Source organism: Vipera ursinii (assembly GCF_947247035.1).
Source record: "Vipera ursinii genome assembly, chromosome: 4".
NCBI classification, from domain to species: Eukaryota; Metazoa; Chordata; class Lepidosauria; order Squamata; family Viperidae; genus Vipera; species Vipera ursinii.
Window position 1 is genome coordinate 57,368,208 of NC_139514.1, and position 12,952 is coordinate 57,381,159.

The following is a 12,952-nucleotide window of genomic DNA, read 5'->3' on the forward strand; positions in this document are numbered from 1 at the left end:
TTGAGGATGTTCTGCTTTTGACTAAAGTAGAACTCTCTTCAGAAAAGGCATGATAATGTAGGAGAAGGAATAGCAAACTCTGGGGGTGAAGTGAAAAGAGGAATCAGCCTAGAACAGGGCTTTTCAACCAGTGGTACGGGTACCACCTGTGGTACATTGGCACCTGGCAGGTGATATGCGACCATCCTAGAAAAGTGGTAGCAGGGGAGGGGAATGAGCTGAACCGGTAGCAGCACCGCACAAGCCTGAGTGAGAGATGGCTGGAGCTGCAGGGCCGTCAGGGCTCAGCAGAAGCACCAGGATCAGCACCAGGCTCCAACTGGAGCTCGGTGCTGATCCTGGCGCCTCTGCTGAGCCCAGAAGAAGCGCCAATCACCTGGAATGTTGCAGCATCTCCAGGGTCTTTGATTTACAGTCAGATGCTTGGCAACTGACTCATATTTATGGTCACAGTGTCCCAGGGTCATGTGAAGTGACCAAAACCTGCTGCAACCACCCAGCAGACGGGGGGAATAAAAACCAAACACCCCCACCCTACCCCCGCTGCCAATCCTCAACACAATGAAAACCTCGGACAGGAGGAAGAGCGCCGCCGGGTGGGCAGGCAGGTGTCTTGCTCAGCTGTGGCTTAGGGGGCACTTTCTTCAGTGCCACTGTAACTTCAAACAGTCACTAAGCAAACTGTTGTAAGTTGAGGACTACCTGTACTTTATCACTTTTTTCCGTTTTTTTTTGTCCTCAAATTTTTGACACCTTGCTAGGCGACTGTTGGTACTTGGATGTTGCCATATCCTAAAAGTGATACAATCGGTGAAAAGGTTGAAAAGCCCTGGCCTAGAATTCCTAAATATCCACAAGGAAGCTACGTCCAATGCCCCTTAAGTTGCACTGACACTTAATCAACTCTTAACAGGTGCTGAATATTACTTTAATACAGAAAATAATGTAATCCTGCTCTGTAGGTGGTCCAGCTGTAGTATTTATGCTTTGGCCAGTTCTCTTTACATTTCTTTGTTGCTGAGTGATAGCCACATATTCCATGTTAATTCCTGATTCCAAATCCAACTCAAAATCTACCATTTTGAAATATTACTACCTAAGATCTCTGGGTAATTATGATTATTATTTTAACATTCAATTTCCCCAAATTTGGATCTTTATGTATGTTTTATTCTTCCACATTGAACTGTGAGATTGTTTTGGCAGTTTATTTCCAGACAGTTATGTTCTGGATAGTACTCAGAGTGGATAACAAACTGCTCTACATCTCGATTTTCATCCCATCTTGTTAAATAAATAAATACGTTCATCACGTGCATTTTTTAAAAAATCAGTTCTAACTATAGGTAATCCTCAACAAGTCACTTAGCAACAAATGTTATGATGAATTCTCCAAAAGGTACTTAGGTCCCAGTTCTGAAGTTCCAATGACTGGGCTCCCATGACTGCATTTCAGGTGATTGGCAACTGACTGAATTTTCAGTCAATTGCAGTGTCCCACAGTCATGTGCTCGTGATTTACATTTTTGCCCAAAATGGACATTTACTTCTGGCTTTTGGCAAACATGGTGGTCACTTAATGAAAGCAGCAAAAATGGTTGAAAAAATCAGATTGGTCATGTGGTGACCCACTTTATGACCATCATGAATTGAGAACATAATGGGCAGGCTCCATTAAGGCCATGAGCCAAGGACTGCCTATACAGTGTATTGGATGACTGGATCTTTCTCTGAACAAAATTTACTTGCATCTGAACATCAATAGCAATTCATGTTGTGTGCTTCACCCTTCAAATCTTGAATAACTCATCTGAACTATATTCAACTAGATTAAAATAAATATATTATTTCTAGAATAGCATACAATAAGGCCAGAAAACAATAGAACTCTCAAATTTGTCCATCTTATATTGAAAATGTATTTGAGCCTGCAAATGATGTCTCTAAATCCAATCACTTCCCCTATTTTTTAGGATCCAAAATGAGCCAAGAATCATGAATCCAATTTATTGGTTGCTGATGTTTCAAATAAATTTCTAAAAGCAAGGTCACATAGAAGTGAAAAGTGATGATTTCAGTAATTAATGAAAAATCAGAAGCACCATGAAGTCAGAAGCTAGTATGAAAAACTACTTCAAAATACATTGTCAGAAGTACTCAAAGCTCCTGAAATTACACCCAGATTTTAACTACCATCTATCAACAACCTATCCTTAATGCTTTAAAAAAACATGTTTAATTGGGATGGCTTTTAACTGAATACTGTGGGATTATAGATGAAAGCTCTGAAATATAACTTTAGATAAACTGTAACCATAATAGGAATTATATAATTCAATGGAAAATCAGAAAAAACATTGGATCGTAAATTTCATGAATTCTGTTGTCTTTATATTAATGTTCACAGTATGGGAAACAAAGATGAGTTTGAATTTTTGGTAGAGAAAAAGAGTACCATCACTATCATCAATTAAATTTATATGTTGTTCAACTCCTAGTGATCTTTGGGCAGTTTACAAAGTAACTGAAACATGGAAACAAAAACAAGAATTTTTTTTTAAAAAAGTGTAGAGAGATGGCAGAATGACAATCTTGGTAGAAATTAAAGAAAACCTAAATTAAAAGGAGACTTCAGACATCTCCACCAAAGATCTGGGTAAACAACTGGTCTTTTAGTCCCTTTGAAAAATCAGCAGTGGGGGGGGGAGCTGTTTGGCTCTTCGGAAGAACCTCATTTCATAGAGCAGTTGCTATGCAGGGAAAGCACATGTTTTGGGTCCCAACAGTTGGCATTCCTTAACTGAAAGAATCCAAAGTGCACCAATGCTGTCAATGTGCTGAGAAGATATTATCAGCAATAGGTGTTCCTTCAAGTAAGCAGACTCTATGCTATGTAAAGCCTTATAGATGACAACCAGCACCTTAAATCACATCCAGAAGCAAACTGGCAACTAGAGTAGCTCATATAACAGAGGTGTTACATGGGCATACTAAGGCATATCCAAAACTGCATGCACTGCTGTATTCTGGCCCAGTTGAAGCTTCTGAGTGGTCTTCAAGAATAGCCCCAAGTAGAGTGAAATGCAGTTTTCAAGTTATGTGATGACAGGAATAAAAAAAAATAAACTCCATTGTTTTTGACGGAATGAGTCCCATTACTGGAATGGAGTAGGACAGGGGCCCCCTGACCTCTGGCCCATGGACCGGCACTGGGCTGTGGCATGCCAGAAACTGGGCTGTGCAAACAAGCAAATCCCCATCCGAGGGATGCTGGCAGCACCCAAAACCGTGGGGGCCGCTGGAGAAGGACACAGTTCAAAAAGAACAAAAACAATAAAAAGGAGGAGGTTACTATAAATTAACTACCCTGCTTAGGAATTCAAGTAAAAACTTTATAGGATATCTGGATTAACATTTCAAATATTGCTGTGTTTATTGTTAGGGTTTATTACAACTCATCCAACCAAGGAAAATATGTAGAAAGAACATTCTAAAAAGAAATTGCAACTCTTTGAAAGTGCATGTAAGAACAGTGATAAAAGTCTTTACTAATGGAAAACAAACTCTGCCAAGCATAATTCTTTTAAGAAATGCCTGATTTGTCTAGTTGATAATTTTCTCCTCCAGATTGTGGAGAAAGACACAAGATGATGATGAAAACTGTCTTGAATGCATTTGGGTCAATATAAAGGGGGGGAGGAATGACATTGCCATAGGTGTATACTACAGGCCACCCAACCAAACACAGGAAATAGATGAGCTTTTTGCTAGTCAGTTAACTAAGGTATTTAGGAAGCACATCACAATAGTAATGGGGGACTTTAATTACCCTGACATCAACTGGAAGACAAACTCTGCACCAAGTAGAAGATCAAACAGATTTTTGACAAACCTAGCAGACAAATTTGTCTCCCAAAAAATAGAGAATAGCCATATTGGACTTAATTCTCACTAACAGAGATGAAATATAAGAGCCTTGGTGGAGCACTGGGCTAATGCCTCCTTAAGTAACACCAGCTGCCTGCAATTAGTGCAGGTTCGCATCCTACCAGGCTCAAGGTTGACTCAGCCTTCCATCCTTCCGAGTTAGGTAAAATGAGGACCCAGATTGTTGGGGGCAATTAAGCTGACTTTGTAATAATGCCGCTTGGGGGGGGGGCGAAAGCAGGCATATACATAGAATGAAGGCTACTGCTAAGCTTGTAAGCCGCCCTGAGTCTTCGGAGAAGGGCGGGATATAAATGGAATAAAAATAAAAAATAAATAAAATGGTAGAAGGTGTTGAAACCACAGGAACCTTGGGGGGGGGAGTGACCACGCAATATTGGAATTCAACATTGTGCAAGCACAAGCAATAGAACACAGTCACACTAGAATCTTGGACTTTAAGAGAGCTAATTTCAACAAACTTATAGAGTTTGGGAAGGATTCAATGGATGAGAATCCTCAAGGGGAAAACATCTCAAGAAGCTTGGGAAATTTTGAAAAGAGATAATAAAAGCCCAGTCTAGCACAATACCAACAAAGAGGAAAAATAACAGCCCTAAAAAGAAACCAGCATGGCTACATAAAGAACTGTCCTATAAATTGAAAGACAAAAGGGACAAATATAAAAAGTGGAAAGAGGGGCACATAACTAAGGCAGAATATCAGCAAAGGTTCTGAAGGAACTGGCAGATGTGATCTCAGAACCACTGAACTATATCTTTCAAAGATCCTGGAGCACTGGGAACTACCAGAGGACTGGAAAAGAGCTGAAGTAGTTGCCATCTTCAAAAAAGGGAAAAAAATGAATCCAGGAAACTACAGACCTATCAGCCTGACCTCAATACCTGGGAAGATCTTGGAAAAGATAATCAAGCAACGAATCAGTGAACACCTAGAGGCAAACCAAGTCATTACCAAAAGCCAACAGGAGTTTGCCAAAAACAGATCACGCCGGACAAATCTTACTGCATTCTTTGAGATGACAAAATTAGTGGACCAGAGGAATGCTGTGGATATAATTTACTTGGACTTCAGTAAGGCATTTGATAAAGTAGACCACAACCTACTACTTGTTAAGATAGAACAATGTGGGTTAGACTGCATCACCACCAGATGGATTCATAGCTGGCTGACCAGATATACTCAGTGTGTGGCCCTCAATGTAACTGCATCTACATGGAGTTAAAACAATTAACCAGTGGAACAACCTGCCTCCAGAAGCTGTGAATGCTCCAACACTGGAAGTTTTTAAGAGACTGGACAGCCATTTGTCTGCCTCAGCAGGGGGTTAGACTAGATGACCTCTAGTATATACACACATACACATATACACACACTGTAGGTACCCAGAAAGTTTGAAAATGAAAAGGGATATGTCAAGAGATGAAAAAAGGACATTACTAAGTAGACTATAAATTGGTAACCCATAACTGTAAGGATGAATAGGAAAGCTAAAGGTCAGAGGACAGAGAATAAGACTAAGAACACAGACACACACACACACACACACACACACACACACAAAGGGGGGGCTTCCTTTATTACGTTCAAAGTAAAAGAAAAATAATTAGTATAATAAAATGAAATAAATCCACATTCTGCTTTGGACATACACCTCCCCAATACTGTGTCCCATATTGAATATCACAATTTGAGAAAGATTCAGAAATGACGGTTGATCAAAGAACTAGAAATTAAACCCATGAAGAGAATCATGAAAGAACCATGTTTAATCTAAGCAGGCTGAAAGAGAATAAGATAGTATTCACCAAATATTCAAAAGAATGTCATACAGAAAGGAAAGACTGTTTTATCACCTCAGGATACAAGTCAACATGATACTGGATTTAGAATAGAATATACTTTATTATGGTCAAGGACTTATTAAATCTCAGTTGAAGAAATAAAAAGTAAAGATAGTGAACTGACAGGTAAAACCCAACTTAAGAAAAATGTAAAAGAACTGAGACAAGCCAGTCAACTCTTGCCAAGAACTGAAATATAGCTTTCAGGATGATATTAAAAATTGAAGTATTTCAGAAAGCATTCCAGAAACACTCAGGATTTGCACTATATTTTATTCTTTGCTGTTGCTGAGATGATTTTATGACCTGAATATATATTTATTAAATTGGATGCAGGATGAATAATAATTGATGATTTTTAAAAAATAAAAAATGGGATTTTTTTTTAGATCGGGGTTTTTTTATTTTTATCAAATTTATTTTAATAAAATGCTTTTGGAGTAAAAATCTATCTTAATATAGTTTTCCATTTAAGATACATTAATAATTTAGTTTATTCAGCATGAAATGGAACTTAGTTATGTAGCATGAGGCTGTATATTCTCCACTATTTGCATTTTTCAGTAAACTCATTCAATGAATGCAAGCTCTGCAAGTTGAGATAACATGCACTGCATTGATGCATTCACACAATTTCACAGTAAACATGAGAGAAATCATAAAACAAAGTTCAAGAATATTCTTTTATCCCATTGTTTTGCAAATCTATGTACACTACAAACTACATGATTGTTTGAAGAAAAATGCATCTGTATCAGGCTCTAAGTGTTTTAATTAAATAAAAGAATTTGACTAGTTCTCCAACTATCGTGTTTCCTCGGCATTAGGTCTTATTTGGGGGGATGTCTTATATTTTTTGTGACACCTAACTTGCCTCGTGTTGGCAGCACCAACAGCCATGTTCAGCAGGTGGCCCCGCGGTGCATGGCGGCACTGCCACAGTGAGGTGAGGCAGGTGGCCCCAAATGCCCCGCTTACTTCAGGGTCCCACCAACCAGGCCATTCCTTGCTTGGCGACCTTCCCTTTCACTTCCCTCCCAAGCCAGACTTCCATGCTACGTAGTATGGGCGGGGTAGGCCTGGAACCCCTCCGCCGTTTCAGAGCCAGAGTGACATCGAAAGGCTCCGCTGCCACTGTGTGCCACTGCAGGGGCTTTCTTTGAACTTCACCCAACAGATCATCGGCTTGGCGGAAGCCACTGCCTCCTATTCCACCAATTCTCCAGTTGCTTGCACTGTGACTGGGCAGTGCAAGCCTCCCCTGCCGCCTCCTTCTGCCAGCCCTCCATTGTATCCCACTGGAGAGAACGGAGAACGGGAGCGGCTCTGCACAGCGATGCAGAGTAGAGAAGAGCTCTTGCTTGCCATCCTGCATCACCCCATGACTCCCTTCTGGAAAGGGCACCTGTTTCCTGCCGCTTCTCCTGGCGCTGCTGTAAAGTTTGGTGCACCACCGCCCAGCTCCTCTCTCTTCCTGAAAGCATTTCGTCACTAACCTGCTTTCCAGCTCTGGCACATTTCTCTCTTGCTGCAGGGAAACAGAATTCATGGGACTAAGAAAACTTCAGTCAGACCTTCCAACTTCTTGCAAAAAAAAAAAAATATTGGGAGAAGTTGGAGGGGCTGACTGAACTTTTGTATTGTCCCACAAACTCCATTTCCCTGCACCAGGAGAAAAACGTGCCAGAGCTGGGAAGCAGGTTAGTGAAGAAATGCTTTTGGGAAGAGAGAGGAGCTGGGCGGTGGTGCACCAAACTCTACAGCAGTGCCGGGAGAAGAGGCAGAAAATGGGGCTGCCATTTCCAGAACAGAGAAGGGTGACATGGGGCGATGCAGAATGGCAAGCAAGTGCTCTTCTCTGGTCTGCATCGTTGTACAGAGCCCCTCCCCTCCCCGTTCTCTCCAGTGGTGGCGATGGAAGACTGGCAGAGGGAGGTGGCAGGGGAAGCTTGCACTGTCCGGTCACAGCACAAGCCACGGGAGAGTTGGTGGAGTAGGAGGAGGTGGCTGCCACTGGGCAGATGATCTGTTGGGCGAAGCATAAAGAAAGCCCGTCCAGCAGCACACAGCAGCAGCAAAGCCTTTTGCCATGACTCTCCTTGGCTCCAAAGCGATGGAGTGGGACCAGGCCTATCCTGCTCATCCTCCGTAGCATGGTAGGCCAGCTCGGGAGGGGAGTGAAAGGGAAGGTCGCCAAGCAAGGAATGGCCTGGCTGGCTGGCTGTGCCCTGAAGTGCGGGGCACCTCCCCATTCCACCTGCCTTGCCTTGTGGTGGCAGCGGCACATGTGCTCTGCTGCCCCACTGCGGCAGCGAGGTGGGACGGAATGGGCAGGGTCCTAACTAGGGTTTATTTTGGGAGTAGGGCTTATATTAGGCCCACCCCCCAAAATCAGGGTAGGTCTTATTTTCAGGGTAGGTTTAATTTTCGGGAAAACACAGTATGTGTGATTAGCCTATTAACTTAAAATCGGTTCTAATATCACTGTTTTACTAACCTGACAGCTTATTATTCTAAATAGGAAACCTTCATTTTGTTTGCAAATAATAATATTAAAGGTTGTAACTACCAGCAAGAATGAGTCCTTACATTTAAAGAGCACCTGTCATTTCCAATCCATCTTGGCAGCGCCTGTTAGCGTGCATCCACTACCTACTGCCCACCACGTCCCTCACTTTGTTGTGTTACTGCCGCATCACCAGCTGTCCCATTAAGGTGAATGGGACTGTTGGTGAGTCAACATTGGGTCAGAGGAGGAGCCGCTGTGGGACAGAGATGACAGTTGCTCTTTAAAAATTATGATTTAAATCGAGTTGATTTAAATCAAGCCCTTTTACTAGTGATTTAAATTGTGATTTAAATCGACTTGATTTAAATCATATCCACCCTGTATTTTGCCCAGTGCAAGTTTCTGCTTTCTGGATTTCACTAAATCCAGGCTATTAATTTTTTCTACGTTTAATTAATTACCTACTAAGAATGTAGAGCAACTTTGCTGCTAAATTCCCAAAGGATTTTAGGACACTATTTTTTAGTATCCTGTTTGCAATAATCTATGTTAATAAAGTTTACACACATGCACAGACACATGCATACATACGTACATATATAAATTCACATACATGGCCTGTTACCTTAGGTTGCCTATATAACTAATGGTTATAACCCTCATCAACTGATTTCTCATTATATCAGGAACAATTAGGATTGCATATATACTTATTCATTGCTCTTCACCATTTTAAAATTAATTTCAACATTCTAATGCAATCACCTGAACGTTCAAGGTATTATAATGTATTGAATGGAGAGTTTTAACTACACCAAAACCAGAAATACAATCATCTTCAGATTTCTTCTGATAGTTAAAAAAACATTTTAAACAAATGATTAGACCCGATTCCTACTCACATTCCTATATTATTAATAAATTAAACAGTTGAAATAACATGCTTAAAATGGAGAATTTCTTTTACACTATGTCTCATTTCAACTATCATGAATGCCTACATATGCCAGCTTCATATTCATCATATAATATGTTGAAACATCTGGTTAATTGTGCAATGACCCATAATAAAGTTGAAGAAAGTGGTTAATTCTGGCTGCACAACATCAAGCCTTAACAACAAATGCGGCATGACACAAAGTAGCAACAACAGTGCATTGGAAGATCTGCAAAATATACTATTTGCCTTCAATCAAGAACTGGTGGAACCATAAAAAACAGAGAATAGAAAATGAAAGAAACTGAAGTGCTCTGGGACTTTAGAATTCAAACAGACAGGCCCTGCCACATAATACCCCAGACTTAACCATTGTCAATAAGACAAAAAAAAATCTGGATAGTGGACGTGGCAGTAGGTGGAGACAGCAGAAGAAAAGAGAAAGAACTGGAGAATATAACAAAATACAAAGACCTGCAATCAGAAATAGAACGACTATGACAAAAGGTAGTACCAATAGTAATAAGCAACTTGAGTGCAATCCTAAAAACAGCTGAAAGAAACACCATTTAAACATCAGCATTGACAAAATCACCATCAGTCAATTGCCAAAGGCAGCTTTGCTCAGAATAGCTTACATCCTGCAATGATACATTTTAAACCAGGGGTGTCAAACTCAATTTCCCGGAGGGCCGCATCAGCATCGCGGTTGCCCTCAGGGGGCCGGGTGGGCGTGGCCAGGGTGGGTGTGGCCTACTGGGTGGGCGTGGCTGGAGTGCGTATGGCCTACTGGGTGGGCGTGGCCAGCTCTACATCGTTCGCATCGAGGGTGCCTATGGGGTCTGGGCAGGAGTGGGACAAATCTGGGGGTCTCTGGCAGAAGGAGGGTCTCTGGGCCAGGGCCAAGGCAGTGGGGGCCATTCCCTCACTGTTTCCAGGATGGCTTCGCGGGCCGCATGGAACCACTTCACGGGCCGGATCTGGCCCCCGGGCCTTGTGTTTGACATGTCTGTTTTAAACCATCAAAGATCCTCATCTGCCTATCCTAGGTCCTTGGAAAGGACTCTATAGGTGGACAAAAATGCCAAACCCAGTCTGAACATCTGGCTTATGGAGCAACAAGCCATAGTAATAATGACAACTTTTAAGCTGAATTGTACAACAAAACCTGAAAGATTAGCATAACAGTTGGTGTAATAGTATTCCCCTTATAATAACTCCAAAGTGTAGAATTTGCTTTTAAAAAAGCAGATATATCCTGAGATGACATTTTCAACAAATTACCCTGTGATTCAAAAACTTTTTCCTGAACAATTACCTAAGCAACACCTAATGCCAATCTTTTATGTACAAGTTTAAAAAAAAAACAGTGGTCCCAGCACAATCTCTTTGCACATTTGCTTTCTTATTCCTACTCTTGTTTCTTGCTATTCTGATCAGTTGCTAGTCTATAAAATTACCTGTCCTCTTATAACAATGCAGATGAGTTAGGTCAGATTTTTTTTTGGTGAGAGATTTTGTCAAAGGCTTTTTGAAAGTCCATTTAAACATCATCTATCAGGACAGCTTTTTATTCATGCTTGCTGAAATCCTCTAAAAGCTTATTCTACGTATTTGCTTATTTTTTCTTTAATAATTCTTGCAACTACTTTAGTATCTACAATACATACGGAACTTAATTAATCTATGGCTTCCTTTATCATCCCTCAATCCCTTTTTAAAAACTGGGGTAACACTGACTAGTTTCTTAATCCTAAAGAATAGATGCCATTATTAAAGAGAAGTTGTGTATTTTTGTGAAAAGATGAGCAATTTCATATCAAAATCCTTTCAGAAGTCTTTGGTTAACAACATCTAGCCTATACGTATTATATTTACTTTGCCAATTTTTCTAATGTTGTCATCTTTCATTACCTCCATCTGTTTCTACCTGTGCAATTTTTCTTCTGAAAAAGCCAATTCAGGCTTGGATATTTCTCTTATGTCCCATTAGTAAATGCAAGAATTGTAGACTTCAATATTGGCTTCCCTGTCGTTCCAAAGAACTGGACTACATACATAGTTACAATAAGAAAAGTGATGAGGGATGTGGCTAACTCCAGTTCAATTAGCTTGTTAAGCACAGTAACAATCTAGGCCAGCGGCCCCCAACCTTTTGCAGCTTGATGGCCCGGCATTGGGGGGGGAACTGAGCCATATGAGTGGTGGGCTGGTGCGTGTGTGTGCGGCTCAACTTGCACAAGTGGCGGGCAAGTGCATATGCGCATGAGTAGCCACTGACCTGCCGCTCATGCAAGTTGAGTTGCATGCATACATGCACTCCGACCAGCCACTTTGCATGGCCCAATTCAGAATAGGCACGGCCTGGTAGAGGCCGTGGGCCGTTGGTTGGGGACCCCTGATCTAGGCAGCTTCATGAGCTATACTAGTTACTGGATGGTCTAAAACAGTATCTGATAGAGAAATGAGCTGAATTTAGGGAAGGGAGGTTAATGCTCAATTAGTGTGTTGTCCTATGTCATTTATTATAGAAAAGTACATCAAGTACTCCCTTTATGTTGCTTTTATTAGCAATGACAGTATCAAATTGTGTTAAAAATTTGTTAATTTTTATTTATAAAAGCAATGCTAATTTAGTATAAATAATCCGTAAGAATGCAAAAGCAGAATCAGAACATGATGGAGGAAAGTTGTATTGTCTGTTAAACATTTTAGAACTGAAAGCAAAAAGAGCAAACACAATGAACAACAGAATACAAATATAATATGCAGAAAGAACAGAACAAGCAACGGGAGATCAGCTGACGTGTGTGATGGAACTTGTTAGATGGTAATATTGGAGCCTATTGGAAAAGAGAATTAGTATGATGCATTTCTCTCTGGATATCAATAATAGAGAATGGAAGATAATGGATACTGGAAGTGGTGTCACTCTCCATGTCAAGAGTGTTCAGAACTAAATCAAGGAAACAAGCGTAAATGTTCATATAATAGCAAAAAAAAAACACCACCCAAAATTCTTAATATCATAAATACATTTATCTGCAAAAGTGAATCATATGGTTATCCTATGGATATCTAGGGATCTGCAGTGGGTCATTACTTATTAACTTGTTCATAAAGTATCTAAATTTCAGTCACCAGAGAAAAGGCAAATTTTCAGATAAAAAGAAAAGCAGTTTACAAATAGTTCATAAACAACCCCCAAATAACAAAAATAGATCTTAAAATAGCAAAGAGCTAGGAAATAGGAGAGAGGGTATGACAGCCGAGTAACATATATAGAAAATATCTATACATCCACACACCCTGGACATAAACTGTTTCACAATTTCTCCCCTTGGGATGCCGCTATAGGGCATTGCATGCCAAAACAACTAGATACAGGGAAAGTTTTTTTCCTTCATGCTATCACTCTGCTGAACACCTAATACTCACAGTACTGTCATGTCTACGTATATTTACCCATGTTGTATGGCTGTAGTATTATTATCTTTCCTATATTCTTTACTACTCCCTCTTATTGGTATCATTATTATGATTATTATTACTGCTTTACATGTACACTGAGAACTTTTGCACCAGAGACAAATTCTGTGTGTATCGAATAACACTTGGTTAATAAAGTATTTTAGGAAGTCTAATCTTGTCCTGATTAATCTGAAAATAATCTTGGAGGTTTTGATAAAGTTACCTTTATGAACATAATCTGTT

General features: G+C 40.4%; 1 protein-coding gene across 5 annotated transcripts in view; it reads right to left on the reverse strand.

Moving 5' to 3' along the window:
* The window catches only part of KDM6A (lysine demethylase 6A), a 167,951-nt gene that overhangs the window by 105,563 nt on the left and 49,436 nt on the right, over window positions 1–12,952 (reverse strand). The window lies entirely within an intron of this gene.